Below are 11,807 nucleotides of genomic sequence, written 5' to 3' on the forward strand. Positions count from 1 at the left end.
AAATAGGGACAAACCCAGCAATTGGGTTGTTTTGACCCAGCGGTTGGGTTACTACCCAGAAGGTTGGGTTAAACATTTAACACGACCGCTGGGTCAAAACAACCCAATTGCTGGGTTTGTCCCTATTTTACCCAGCACTGGGTTGTATTTAACCCAGCATTTTTAAGAGTGTATATACATCTTCATCATGACTAGATAGACACAGTGAGTTTGTCTTTACTACACACGTTAGATGTGATCCACCTCATAGTAACAATCCTGTCAGATCCGTCCATCCTTTGAGTGAGAGTGTAACGTTACAGGTCGGCTGATGGACGCAATGTTGTCTGGGGGTTTGGCAAAAGGAGAGTGAGACGGTGGGCAGTGCCTGAAGGCGGTGACTGTGTAGTTCTGACGTCAACTTTTTACGGAAGTCACAACGGTTCGTGAAAAATCACAGCTACTTCATGCAGGCTGTGTGCAGTTTACTGTGGACTGACTGTTTTGAAACTTATATGGTAGTTAAATAGAACCTAGACCTCAGTAATCGTGAAAAAAGCCAGGAAATTTCAGTTTTGACAATATGGGACCTTTAAGACTGCTCAGTGTTGATTCAATTATGTTCCATATGTAAAGTTCATAAATTATGAAATGAGTTAAATTGGGCAATATAGCATTGTTTACTAGTATGAAGCCTTATTAACACGCTTTTGTAAAAAGAACAGTTAGCACATTTATTTGTAAGGTAACAGCCTCGACAGCTGTGCTGAATTAATGTTAAGTGTTTGTCATGTGACAACTCTTTAGCATACTACTCTGAAACATTTGTTGCGTATTGTATACTGTTTCACACACTATTCTTTAAAAAAACAGTAGGCAGTATGCACTGTGTACTGGGCAGTAAGCAAATATGTCATTTTGAACACAGCCTTAATGTTAAAACTGCCTCTCGATTTTTTTTCCACCATGTCCAGGGCAGGACTTAGGGGGACGGGAGCCCCTGGGCTTGAGGTTAGGTTTGGGCCCTATACCTACACTACAAATGCTCTCAAATAGAACATCATTATGGAGTAACACAAAATATACAAACATATGCTTTGAGGTTAATAAATAGTACAATTAATATGCAACATGTCTAGGCTATAGTCAAAGTTTAAATGTAATATTAAATATTCATTAGAATATAAGAAACAGGATGTGTTCTCTCAGTTGAGAGATCAAAACCCTGAAATAACTTTAAAATTAAAAAAATTAAAAAGCCAGAGATGTTGGCTTATTAGTATTATAAAAGTTATTGTCATATCTGTGTCCTCTTATATCAGGTTATTATTTAATCAATAAATTCAATAGAATAAAAAGACATGCTGGCTATTAACAATCAAATGAAATCACTATCGACAAAATTCATAGATGGAGCTGCGCAAAACCACGTTCATATTCGCGCAATTTTTTGCGTAGCTTGTCGGTGAACAACGGCTCTGTGTAGTTAATGCTGCTCAATGTGAAAGCACGCACGTGATGGAGATTTACCGCTGATTACAGAACCGACTTTCTGACAAGATGCGCATTAAATATCTCATGCGATTTATCGTGCAGCCCTAGTTTAAATATAAAATTTTTATGTAGAATATTAAATGATTGCAAAAATGAAATAAGCTACTTTTTAAAATATGAAACTACAACCGCCAGTAGGTGGCAGCAAGTGACTGTCTTAATGAGTGAGTTGAATCAACCAAATCGTTTAAAAAGCTGATTAATTTAACTCCGCAAACGACTGTAGCCTGATTGAATCATTTGCTGGTCCGTGTAACGCTGAGGAACAAAACACTGTTGTTCAGAGACGCAGCAGTTCTGCTATTTGTTCTATTTTCTTTCTGACGGAGCAAAACAGAATTTTGTGTCTGAAAGTTACTCTGTAAGTTGTCGTTTATTGTACATTTGCGATCGTGCAGATATTCCAAAAAAAAAAAAACAGGACTCTTGTTTGTGTGATAGGCTAAGTGCTATATCATAGCCATAGGCGTAGCTATGTTATAAAAACAGAAACCTGTTAAATTGCTACATAGTGACCTAGATATGTGGGGGCGTGTTAGAACGAGGCGTTATGGGGGGGTGTGGCAGAGTCTTAACTTTGATAAAGAATATCTCTTTGGTTTTGAGACTTTAGTCTTTGTAACTTCAGGGATCTTATCTATGCACAATCAGCTTGTAACACTCCAAAGAGAAAGGAAAACTTGAAATTGCATCATATGACCCCTTTAAAATCATTTTGATGACATTACTTCCCCACTATGTGTAATGGCAGTAAGACGAGAGAAAGCTCTCAAAACTCATTAGATGATTGCATAATTTATTGGAACATTAATATAGTAATATAGAATCATCCTCTGTAAAAAGATTAAATAAAAATGAGCGTGTGAGGTGTGAACATTTGAGAATGTATCATTATCTTTCTAAATGTGCGCTCTTTGGGGCTAAAGGCTTAATGGAGCTGTTTAGCCATGTGATAACAAACCAATCGTTGCAGACGCAATTCAATACATTTGTCCTTCTTCTCTGTGAAATAATCATAAATACTAGTTTATGCTGTTTGATTGTGGCGTCAAAGGTCGTAGTTGTAAGCTGTAGCCCAGGCTGGCCCGTTTAGATCTTGCGTGCGCAGTGGAAATGCGGCTAATAATTTCTGAATTCTGACTGGCATATAATGAACAAATCAAACAAACGTAAATGGGCAAAGGCGGGGCCCCCTAAAAGGCAGGGCCCATGGGCTGCAGCCCACTCAAGCCCAATGGTAAGTCCGGCCATGCCCATGTCCCTTTAGGGGCTCCATACTAGTGATGTAAAGTCCGATTCATTTCTGCGAACCGGTTCTTTTCGGACAGATCGGCTCATTGAACTGGTTCAAAAAGCCGATTCATCGGTTCCTGACGTCATCAAGCAATAACGTCTCTAACATAGACTGTATAAAAACATGGACGAAGTGTCCGTGACGTCACCCGTAGGTGACTGAAGAGTGTTTTTGAAGCTCAAAGTGGGCAGAGCGGGCCATCGCCATCTTGGCAGTGCGTCACTCCCAGATAATCGAAAATGGGGAAAGTGGTGAGAGCTGGTTGCTGAAACCACGCCCACCTAGCTCGACGGTGGTGACAGCAGCGGCAATCCATCTGTCACTCAAGTGGCCACGCCCTTAATTATGCAGAACTTAAATAATAAATAAATAATTAATTAAATAATTTAAATGGATGAGTTCTAAAAAAATTCACCCCCCTCACAGTTGTCACAGAGAGAGAGCGGGAGGTTGCTGCTTGGTCTCGTCGCATTTCTTTTCTAACGGGGAGGTCCAAGATGGCGCCTTGTAAAGACAAAGTTTTCAGTGCTCCTGACAAAACTTTACGGATTTGAAAGTCCAGCAGACATTGTCGACATCAGTATGGATGTCCACGATTATGCTTCTCCTGCTGTAAACGAGCTAGATCTCTGCGCGACTTCACTCCCTGTCACTCCTAGCAAGCCACCTGCTCACAAAAAAGGTAAATCTTCAAGTCCAAACAAGCAGGCCGACTCTGCCATCATTTCCACACTCTCGTTGATCAATATTTGGTCTGACACACTTCAAGGAATTATTAGCGCCAATGCTCTGAAGATAGAAGGGCTGAAGAAAACGGTAGACTTTGTGTGTGCCGAAGTACAAGATCTAAAGAAGAATGTGAAAGATGTAGATTCCAGGCTTAAAGATCAAGAACGTCTCACGAGCACCTGGGAAGCACGCATTTCTGATCTAGAGAGATACTCTCGCAGGTGGAATTTGAGATTGTTTGGAGTGCCTGAGACTTTCAAGGAAGATATAAGATCCGAGGTAATTCGAATCTGCAGCGAGACTTATCCTGAAGCCAAGAGCAAGGACCCTGATGTTGTTGACACTGTGCATCGGCTAGGGAGAAGAGATGACAACATAAAACCTCACGCCGTTATCATGCAATTCACTTCACGGGTTATGTGCCTTATGGAAAGCTGCCAAGAAGTCGCAGTTTCTCAAAGATAACAACTTGCGCTTCGCAGAGGATCTGACTTCGCTGGACCAGGAGAGATGGAAGAGCTTGTGGACGAGAGTGAGAGAGGCCAGGGCTGCTGGAAAAATGCAAGTATAGGTCTCTGCAGGAAAGTAATGGGAGTTACCAGATCGGGGCGTTTTTAGACCACGTTTCCTGATTGGCTGACGTCATAGTGGCGGTAGGTTTAGGGGTGGGGTTAGGTAAGGGGGATAATTTTGATTGCATGATTGAGAAACACCCTGCAGTTTGAAAACACCCACAAATTCAGAAACACCCACTTTTGCTCTGCAGAGATCTCAATCTCGAAAAATGGCCTATTACGTAGGAGCGCGTGTGTTCATTGAAGGTGTGGAGATTACTTTGTGAGTTCCATCATGAGGATTGTTTACTCTTTTCTAAAATGGTGACTGTTAACTGTCACTATTGCATTTGAGCTATCATCGTATTACAGCTGGACCTTTAAATTGATCATTTAAATTGGTCAGTTAAGCTCTGTTCATCTCAGTTTTCTTCTCATCTATCATGACTATGACTTTTTGCCTTTGTTTTGATTCGTGTTAACAGCTGTTAATTGCTGTTTGTTTATCAATGTCGATATCGTTAATTTCTCTTAATGCCAGGGGTCTAAGAAACAATGTGAAGCGCAAAGCCCTCTTTTTGTTTGTTAAAAATCATGGATCAGACTTTTGCGTTTTTCAAGAAACCCATTCCACACAGGAAGATGTTAAATTTTGGAGATCCCAGTGGGGCAGTGATGTATGGATGTCGCATGGCACAGAGTGATCAGCAGGTGTCACCATTTTTAAAAATAAGTTTCCTGGTGAGATTCTACACATTGTCAGTGATCCCAAGGGTCATTTTCTCTTGTTAGTGGTTTCACTTGGTCGGACCATCTCAGTTTTATTATATGTGTATGGGTACAATTCTAGAAAATACCACTTTAATGGACATGATCAGTGAAAATATACAGTACTGTTTAAATAAATACCCTAATGCTGTTCTTATTTTAGGTGGGGATTTCAATATGGTTTTAAATAGTGATTTAGATAGGTTTCCCGGTAGAGCTGCTTCTATAAGTCCAATTCTGAATAATTTCATGTTGCGTTTTTTGTATTGTTGATATATGGAGAGAAATATATCCACAGCAGAGACTCTATAAATGGAGCAGCAAGGACCATTCTAAGCAGTCCCGAATAGATTACTTACTGGCTCATTTCCCAAAGCCTAGCAAATAGTTGTAAATCAGTCAGCATTCATGCTACACCTCTTATACAGATCACAGTGCTGTCTCTCTTAGGATTTGTCTTTCTGCATCCCTTGATTTCAGCTCATCTCCTTCTTATTGGAAATTGAACAATTCTCTTCTCCTTTTTGAAGATGTTAAGAAGAATATTGCATTATTGATTGAGCAGTACTGGAGAAGAGCTTAAAGGGGTCATATGATGCGATTTAAATTTTTCCTTTCTCTTTGGAGTGTTACAATCTCTTGGTGCATAAAGAAGATCTGTAAAGTTGCAAAGACTAAAGTCTCAAATCCAAAGAGATATTCTTTATAAAAGTTAAGAGTCAACCACTCCTACCTAAAACAGCTCATTCTAACACACCCCCACATGTCTACATCACGATGTGGGAAGGTTTGCATAATGTTGCCTAAATGTTCACGCAAAGAAAGAAGGTGTAACTTTTATTCTCGTTGTAGTATTGTTGCTGCCTCCACTGCCATGTTGTAGAGGCGCTGTGTGTTTCTTTGTGAAAGCGAAACTATTTTTTTTGGCCTTTCAAAAGAGGACGATATCCGCTTCGTCATACCTGGAGCTGATCCGTGCTGGTCAGTGAGGAAATACATCATCTTCGCGCTGTGTATCGCCAGATCGGCTTTCACCGTGGACGAAGCGGAGTCCAGCCCGGGGTCGTCACAAGTGGTTGCCGCAAGCCCTCCGGCCTCCACTCACTCAAGCCCGCCTTGTGTGACGCTGTGTTTCATTGTGAAAGCAAAACTACTTTGTTTGGCCTTCCAAAAATGGACACGACTAGAAATCAGTGGTTAAGTTGTATTTACAACACTGTTCCAGAACACTTCAACCCAAATATTCAGATGTGTGCAGCACATTTTATGGAGGACTGTTTCCTGATCCTGGGAGAGACTACAATGCCGGCTGTTCTGACTCACAGACTGTATGTACGTTTTTTAGATTTAAAGAATTTGCCACTGACGATTCAAACGTGAGTTTTGAGCAGTGTAGAGTAGGGCTTGTTTGTCATTTCTCCGATCACAAATGCAGACATGGTTTTATGTTTACGCGGCGCGATGCAATACAACGCGTAAAAAGACAGTATAAGTCATTATAATCCATAATTATGTCCCCACTGGATGCAACAAATGCCTCGTTTATAATGGGTTTTAATGTTTTTGTCTCGTCGCTCCGGCTGGACACGGCATCAACAGTATGGTGAGGGGCGTAACATTTCCGTCTCACGCTTGAGGTATTCGGCCAATCACAACACACTGGATAGCTGGCCAATCAGAGCACACCTCGCTTTTCAGACCGATGAGCTTTGTAAAAATCGACGCGTTTCAGAAAGGCGGGGCATAGAGGAGAAACAATAATGTACTGTATGAAAATAATGTGTTTTTTTAACCTTAAACCTGTAAAGCTGTTGAAGTTTGAGATTAGTAATATTTTAGAAAATTCGGTAGTAATTTATCTAAACTTAAGAGAGCAGAAGAAAATAAGGTGGTGTCTAAAATTGCAATACTTTCTTCTAAACCCCCAGAGATGTTTTCTGAATCTGATAAGGTTGAGTATGCTGGCCTGCAGGCTAAATTAGATTAGATAGGGCACAGGGTGCTTATATTAGATCTAGACAAAAATGGATGGAGGGAGAACGTAACACAACATATTTTCTCAGATTAGAAAAGAGTCGCTTAAGCACTAATTGAAACTCTTAATATTTTATACGTTTTACAGTAATTTGTTTTGTTTTTTTTATTCTGAAGAGGCAGCCCATACTTTTCTGGAGTCTGTTAAAGATTGTAAGACTATCTCAAGAGATGACAGAAATCTTTGTGATAGTGAAATTACTTTGTCTGAAGTTAGTAACTCAATTCTAGAATTTAAAAACAATAAATCTCCCGGAACGGATGGGTTTACCGCAGAGTTCTATAAACCGTTCTCTAAAGAATTGTCTCCTTTTTTACTTGAGGTTTTTGAAGAAAGCATACAGAATGAGGCTCTCCCCCGACTCCCACTCAAGGCTTAATTACTTTAATTCCGAAACCTAAAAAAGATGTACTTTTAATTGACAATTGGCATCCCGTTTCTCTGCTTAACAGTGATTATACAATTTTTGCTATTATGCTTGCTAAAAACTAAACTCTGTATTGTGTTCTGTTATAGATGAGACACAATCTGTTTTTTTTTTACAAAAGACACATTGTTAACAATATAAGGTTGATTCGTGATTTATTAGATTATTCAGACTTGATTCAGGAGGACAGCTTCATTTTTTTCTTAGATTTCTATAAGGCTTTTGATTCTTTAGCGCACCAATTTATTATTAATTCATTAGTTAAATTTGGTTTTGGGGATATGTTTTGCAGAGTAATTAAAACCCTTTACAATAATGGAAGTGCTTCGATTAAATTAAAGAATGGCACTTCACACAGGTTTAGTTTATCCAGAGGAGTGAGACAAGGGTGTCACATTTCTCCCTATTTATTTCTTATTTGTGTGCAGCTACTCTCAACATTTGTATGTGAAAATGGTATTCAGGGTATCCGTATAGCACATTGAGAAATATTTATTAGTCAATTAGCAGATGACACCACCTTATTTTTAAGAGATGCTTCCCAAATCCCTATAGCAATTAATTATATAAAACTTTTCTCTGAAGCTTCGGGTCTTAATCTAAACATAGGCAAATGTGAATTAATGTCTATTAAAGACTGTACAGCATCCATCATTTATAATATTCCAGTTAAATCTGAAATTACATATTTAGGCATTGTGAAAACTAAAGATCAAGATAAAAGATGTACCTTGAATTTTGACCCGGTTATAATAAAAGCCCAAAGAAGATTCAATGCATGGTTGCAGAGAGACTTGACCTTGAGAGGCAGAGTACTGCTTGCTAAGGCGGAGGGCATCTCCTGGCTTACATACTCTGCACTCTCTGTGGACAACAAAATTTGTAAATCAGTTGATAAAATCCTGTTTAATTTTGTTTGGAGAAACAAAATCCATTATGTTAAGATGTCTGTATTAATGAACATGTATGAGTATGGTGGGTTGAATTTCCTTGATTTCTCTTCTTTGAACAACACTTTCAAAATTAATTGGATTAGACAGTATTTGTGTAATCCAAACTCAATCTGGAATTTTATCCCCAGTTACTTCTTTTCCAAATTAGGTGGTCTCCCTTTCCTATTGATCTTTAATTATAATATTGCTAGAATCCCTTACAATTTATCTAAATTTCATAAACAGGCATTACTTGCATGGTCATTAATCTTTAAGCACAATTTCTCCCCTCACCGGTACTTCATTTGGAACAATCAAGACATTGTATATAAGAGAAAATCTTTGTTTTTTAGTAGTTGGTTTGAGAAAAACATTTTGATTGTTTCCCAGTTATTTAACTCAGAAGGTCTTATTTTAAGTTACGAAGAATTCTTATGTAAATTTAATTTTCCAGTAACTCCCAAAGAATTCTCCATTGTCATGGACGCTATTCCTAAAGAATCAGAATCAGAATCAGAAAGAGCTTTATTGCCAAGTATGTTTGCACATACAAGGAATTTGTTACAGTGTCACAAGCTTCCAGTTCACGGAGACAACAACAACACACAGATAATAAAAATAAGATGTGAATAAAATACACATGCATAAATATAAATTAATAAATAAAATAAATATAATAATAAATTGTATGTACATGTGTGCTATATATAGAATGGGAGCTGTTATGCTTTTAAGGGACTGTTAGATCATCCAGCACTTTATCTATTTCTTTAGACCCATTTGAAATCCCAGTATGATGTTGCTAAAAAGAACATTATTTGGTGTATTTGGTGTAATGCAATGTGTTTATGCGGTTTAAGGTTAAAAAAACACATTATTTTCCACATACTGTAGAAAAGCACCCCCATGCTTCACGGTTGGGATGGTGTTCTTGGGATTGTACTCATCCTTCTTCCTCCAAACACGGCGAGTGGAGTTTATACCAAAAACTTCTATTTTGGTCTCATCGGACCACATGACCTTCTCCCATGCCTCCTCTGGATCATCCAGATGGTCTTTGGCAAACTTCAGACGGGCCTGGACATGTGCTGGCTTGAGCAGGGGGACCTTGCGCGCACTGCAGGATTTTAATCCATGACGGTGTAGTGTGTTACTAATGGTAACCGTTGAGACTGTGGTCCCAGCTCTCTTCAGGTCATTGACCAGGTCCTCCCGTGTAGTTCTAGGCTGATCCCTCACCTTTCTCAGGATCATTGATACTCCACGAGGTGAGATCTTGCATGGAGCCCCAGTTCGAGGGAGATTGACAGTCATCTTGAATTTCTTCCATTTTCTAATAATTGCGCCAACAGTTGTTGCCTTCTCACCAAGCTGTTTGCCTATTGTCCTGTAGCCCATCCCAGCCTTGTGCAGGTCTACAATTTTGTCCCTGGTGTCCTTAGACAGCTCTTTGGTATTGCCCATAGTGGAGAGGTTGGAGTCTGATTGATTGAGTGTGTGGACAGGTGTCTTTTATACAGGTAACGAGTTCAAACAGGTGCAATTAATACAGGTAATGAGTGGAGGATAGGAGGGCTTCTTAAAGACAAACTAACAGGTCTGTGAGAGCTAGAATTCTTGCTGGTTGGTAGGTGATCAAATAATTATTTCATGCAATAAAATGGAAATTAATTATTTAAAAATCATACAATGTGATTTTCTGGATTTTTTTTTTTGATTCGGTCTCTCACAGTTGAGGTGTACCTACCATGGAAATTACAGATCTCTCCATTCTTTGTAAGTGGGAAAACTTGAAAAATCGGCAGTGTATCAAATACTTATTTGACCCACTGTATTGCCATATAATTCATTTAAGTTAATGGTGTTTGTGGCCACAGTTTAATTTGCGGTTCTTTTATGTCAGATAGGATTGACTGACCAATATTGACTAGCCTTGGATAAGATTCCTAAAAGTTTCACACCTACAGCACACATTAGGCCTACAGGCATTGATGCACAAAGCGGATATGTTCTACATGTCTACAAAGAATGAATAAACCAGTCTCCTTGATTTCGCTTAAGCAACTTTAAATGCATGCACAATAAATAATATTGTAACATTTATTTACAACACTCGACAGAAAGGTTTTTGCAGGTTTTAATAAAATGTAAATTAATAACAGTCATAATAAGCATATTTTCAGTATTGGTTGAACCGGCTCATTCGGTTCTTTTTGAGTTGGACTTGCTACTTCGGGTGTGCGTTCTGCGTCATCAACCCGGAACTAAAGTTCAATTCAGTTCGATTTGTGAACCGGCTCGACCGGTTACTTCCTGAGAACCGGCTCAAAAGAACGATTCGTTCATGAACCGAACATCACTATTCCGTATATTGTAGCAGCAGTTGAATTACTCATTACAAAACGGTATTTGTGCAACACATTTTTTTGCATATCCGATAAGGTAAAATAAATAGCCAAGAGTTAATAAATTTTTTTTTTTAAATGTCATTGTGAGATTTGTTGTTTTCCCTCACACCAGTGATGCACTGATGACTGTATCTATCCGATATTGAATGCCAGCATGTGTAGTTGCCAATCGTTAAATATGCTCGGTTGCGTTTCCCAAAAGCATCGACCATTGGTGGCAAAGGTTCTACTTATAGCTAAGGATGCTTTTGGGAAACGCACTCAGATTGCTTTTTGCTGCCTGTGCGTGGGTGGATCTCTGCAAACATTTTTTCCCTACAAACATACTCAAAAAGGTTTAAAAATAAATCTGCTTCTTTTTGCTATATAAGCAAAATAACACAGGAGTACCCTAGGCTACTAGCCTATATGAGTTTTATGTTCACAAATGGCAAAAATGAAGATAAAATATTAGCCTACACCCTTGATGAAGTGGTTAAGTAGGCTTATGTAATAGCCTACTGAAAATTGTGAAACAGTATAATTTCATGTGGTGACAAACGCTGCCCATTCATAATTTGTCCCATACATGCCGCTGCTTTATTCATGCGATTCACGCGAAAATTCAAGTTGCTCCAAGAAAAAAAAAATATCAAAAAACCTGAGAATGTGCTTAAATTATAATGTGCTTTACTGTGTGTGTGAGCCTTTGATGATCCAACAGTAGCTGCACGGATCTCAGGCTGCTTAGCGGACATCTCGGCATGTATGAAAGAACATCACCTACAGCTCAACCCGACAAAGACTGAGCTTCTTGTCTTTCCTGCCACTCTCAACTCTACAGCATGACTTCACCGTTCAGTTAGGTTCTTCTACAATTACTCCATCAACTTCAGTCAGAAATCTTAGTGTAATCTTTGATGACCAGCTGACCTTCAAAGACCACATTGCAAAAACTGCTCGATCTTGCAGATTTGCATGGCACAACATCAGAAAATCAGGCCCTTCCTAACGGAGCATGCTGCACAACTACTTGTCCAGGCCCTTGTCATTTCAAGGCTGGACTACTGCAATGCTCTTCTGGCTGGACATCCATCATGCAAAATCAAACCTTTACAAATGATTCAGAATGCAGCGGCACGACTGGT

At 39.1% G+C, this 11,807-nt stretch overlaps 1 pseudogene; it reads left to right on the forward strand.

Moving 5' to 3' along the window:
- Window positions 1-3,395: 3,395 nt before the first annotated feature.
- Window positions 3,396-4,127, forward strand: LOC107569432 (uncharacterized; annotated as a pseudogene).
- Window positions 4,128-11,807: the final 7,680 nt, after the last annotated feature.

This window comes from Sinocyclocheilus grahami, unplaced genomic scaffold (genome assembly GCF_001515645.1).
Source record: "Sinocyclocheilus grahami isolate Dianchi unplaced genomic scaffold, SAMN03320097.WGS_v1.1 scaffold1345.1, whole genome shotgun sequence".
Taxonomy (NCBI): domain Eukaryota; kingdom Metazoa; phylum Chordata; class Actinopteri; order Cypriniformes; family Cyprinidae; genus Sinocyclocheilus; species Sinocyclocheilus grahami.